Source organism: Thalia democratica, chromosome 7 (assembly GCF_965202585.1).
Source record: "Thalia democratica chromosome 7, ktThaDemo2.hap1.1, whole genome shotgun sequence".
In the NCBI taxonomy this organism is placed as follows: Eukaryota; Metazoa; Chordata; class Thaliacea; order Salpida; family Salpidae; genus Thalia; species Thalia democratica.
This window is the reverse complement of record NC_139171.1, coordinates 1,682,041-1,686,351: the sequence shown is the minus strand read 5'-3', so window position 1 is coordinate 1,686,351 and position 4,311 is coordinate 1,682,041.

The window sequence follows — 4,311 nt, the reverse complement described above, 5'->3', positions numbered from 1 at the left end:
GGTCACTTGTATATATATGTATATATATGAATTTGAAGTTGATTATAAGATACGTTACAACACTTACAACAAATATATCTGGAAATAAATAAGTCAAGTTGTATCAAGTAAGTAAATATATTATTATAAGTATAAATAATAGTTTTTGTAAAAACATATTTTTGTATCATACGTTATTTTTGTTTAGATATAAAATTTTATTGAAAGAAATTTAAAGCAATAAGCTAACTTGTTTTGAAGGAAATAACAATAAATGTTAAAAGAAAGCTTGTTATTAAAAAACATAAATTTTCAAGGAGAACAAAATATTTCTTTCTAACTTTATTTAAGTAATATTAGGCTATTTAACTTTATGTAAGTGTACGCTTAACATTATTTTGTCTTAATCATATTCTAATTACATTTTTATATAAGACCAGTATCAAATTATTTCAAAAAATACAGTTAATCTATAGAAAATAAAATATTTTATTTTATACTATCTTAAATAATATTATAAACAAACTTGTTTATTTATTTTTGTTTGTAACGTATTACGGTTTAGTTTCAAGTTTAACAAAATATAGTTTTATTTTGAGACGATACTGAGCTGTTTATAATATGTGTAGTTTTATTATAAAATAATTTAATTTTCAAAAGTGTATAGTTACTGCTGTTACAGTACTTTTAGACGACTTAAAAGAAAATTTGATAAACTAAAGTTTATAAAATATATAATAAATAATTTTTTTTTACTTTGTACGATTATAAGTTGTGCAACAAAATAGTCTCACAAAATTAATTTTTTATCATTAATCTTTTAACCAACACAATAATATGGTTGCATAAAATAAACTTCAAACTTATTTATTAAATTGAACGTGCTTTATATAACCACGAACAAATAGCGTTTAAGTTTCATTCTCAAACTAATCAATCAGTTTTAATATATAAGTTTTGGTTGTTATAAAACTTTTTTTATAAATTTAAACTCTTTAGCATCTTACAGAAAGTAAAAAAATATATAGCATAAATAGATAAATTGTTTGTACGTAAATGATTAACGGTTTTTTAATAATACAAAACTACTCAAAAAATTTATAAGCAGAATCTTTAAGTCAATTATGTAAAACTTATAGTTTCTAAAATTTCACTAATCTAGAGATTAAATATCTTTTTAAAGTTAATTTTACTTTCTTCACAGCTTGATTCTACAATTAAGTAGGTTTCAGCTATTCAAAAAGATTAACTTAAATTAAATTTTTAATTTAGTTTACAATAGTACAAAACTATCGAAAAAACCAAATGGCTTAACCAAAATAAGTTTTATAACATTTGTTGGTTTTCAAAAAAAACCCGCAAGTAAATAAAATCACAAATTCTTACAATCGAGTAAGCATGATTTCTTTTGCTTCAGATTTGTTACCTTTGTACATTTAAATCACACACTAAACGTGTTAATACTTCTCTAAAACTAGTATACATATCTTGTCTATACTCATAAAAAACCGGCTAGACTATTCTCCGCTTACAACCAAAACAAAACTGTTTACACTCAAAACAAATGACTATATTGAATATTTACAGAACTTCATAAGCTGTTTACATACTGAAATATAATTTTTAAGTAAACTTTTTTTAAAATAAAATTCAAAACCACCACTACCAAGGCAACAAAATCAAAATGAACAATCTCGCGTCTCCACACATTAAAAAGTGCTGACATCTAACTAATGAGAGAGAGAGAGTTTTAAAATCAGCGAGGCGTGAAATGAGAGAGCCGTTTCAATATGCACTCGACACTCTGATGAAACTTTTGATCATTTGTCAAGTTTGAAACCAGCTGTAAAAAAACAAAAAAAAAGTTTTAAGATATAATTTCACAAAAAAAAAAACAAATTTGTTTGAAAAGCATAAACAAGAGATATTTGGTAAACCAAATTTAAGAAACATATATATATATATATATGTAAACTGTGTATAGGTTTCACATTGCATCTGCACTTTTTCTTTCTCCAGTAAACATAAGGAGTCTCACAGTGTCCATATGGCGCCTACTGTGACGTCATAATTTACTTCTGTTCAGTGCGTTTTCTTTGGTTTTTGAGAAAAAAAGGATTTCGTGATTGATAACAAGTTTGTATACTGTTTAAATTTTGATTTTATTTTGTACTAAAAAAATTTTAGTTTCAAAATAATTAAGAATAAGGTATATGTAACCAAAATTTTTAATATTTTGAGCCATTTTCGATTACTTATAAGTAATATAGCTCTAATTTTCTTTCATACCTAAAAAAATTGTTTTTAAATTATAATCGTGAAAACATAAAGTTTTGTATTTATTTATATTTAAGCTTATTTATTTTACAAATAATCATAGGTTACGATTTAAAATAGTTGCGTTTTTTTTTGATGAAATAAATTCTCTAGTCTTTTGTATAAAACAAGATACTTTTGTTGATTGATTGATAACGCCACAAGCTCTCTTTTAAGCTACCTCTCCAAAATTGTTTAACCCATTTAAAAAAGTATTGTATTTTTATACTGCTTGAGATTATACACATTATTTTTTTTTATTTAAAATTATTTAAATTCCGTTTAATTATTTTTGTAAATACTTAAACAAATATTATTAGACTTCTAATCTAATTTTGTCTGATATGTGTGATACACAAACAAATATATTTGATTAACATCACAGGCTGTTGTATGTGTGTATGAGATAATGTTTACATATAACATATGTTTGAGTACTGAAAACAATACCTTAAATTTTGACAACATATAATGTCGTGAAATATCTAGAATTTACTTAGTACTTACACTATTTAACTATAAAAAATAACTGTTTCTGGAAACGTATACTTTTGTATTAAATTTAATTGATATAAGCACTTATATTGATTTAAATTAATAAAGGTAAACTATTTCTATTTAATTGTAGAAGTATCAGTTGTTTCGCATTCTTATTAGTGTATTCACAGTACTATATGCCATAAACTGTTAATGGTTTTAAATTTATCTATGGCTCAGTAAGCTGAAAAAAATAATTTAATAATTTTTTAGATAGTTTGAAACTGATTTATATTTATTTTGATTGATAGAATAAAGTAGTGTTTCAAATCATATTCATTCGTAAAGAGTTGTCAAGAAAATTACGTACTACAAAAATTACTTACAAAAAACATTCAAGCAATAAACCTAGTATAGGCAATTTTTCAATGATAACTACCAAAATTTATTTATCGTCGCTGTATGTTTTAAGTTTGTTTTGAAATTTGTTGTAAATATAAATTAATTTCAGTCATACTGAAACTGATAGAATGATTAATATATTACACAGTTTAGCTTTTACCAAATATTTATCAAATTCTGCGTAGGAGTTGTTTTAATGCTAAAAATAACTTTTAGCGTCAGATTAAACCAAACTTAAGCTAATGTTACTTGGAAAAAAGAGTATTTCCAACAAAGTTTTATTTTGGTGCCTTAAATCCGTTTTATATCGTATTTCTAACATTTTAAACAGATTTTATCTGAGAACTTTCTTTATATAAGAAATGTAAAGTTATTGATTATGTTTCGAATTGATTAGCTTTCTTAGCAAAACAAGTTGTAACAAAATTTTGTAACTTTTTAAGTATTATAAGTGTATATTATATATGTTCTGTGCTTCAAATTGCATAATATTCAATATGTAACAAAAAATATGATGTAAAATTATAGATTTGCCTGATATACCCAAAAACGAACAAGGATTACACGTTTTACTGTTCGTAAAAAAATCAAAATAATTTTAATAAATATTAGATAATGTTTAAGTGTATCAAATTAAAGGTAAGTTCAAATGTAAGTTGCTGTTTTTATAATTTCAAAGCATGCTTAGTGTTTCTATTTTTAAAGATAGGAAATGTTTTAGAAAGTTATATAAAAAATAATAAAAGCTTTTAAGAAAAACAAAATAAGTGAATGCTTACTCACAATAAAAATCATTTTTAATATTGCTAACACACAAAAAAACATAATGCAGCTCACTTTTAAACATAGATAAATTTTATACGTGTTTTCAAATACGTATTTACAATATTTTACATCCATTAAGAGTAGTGTGATTTTACAAAAGTGCAAACCTTTTAATACTGACATCAATATACTTGCATCAACATAAATATTTTCTCCTATAAATTGCTTACGAAGTATTTTACAGCATGTAGACTGAGATTGTAAACTTACTTGATACTATAAAAGCAAATGTATATATTTTGCTTTATCACAAACTTAAGTGTTAAAAATTAATGTTAAAATTTTTGATGTATTTTTGTAAAATGTAACTAC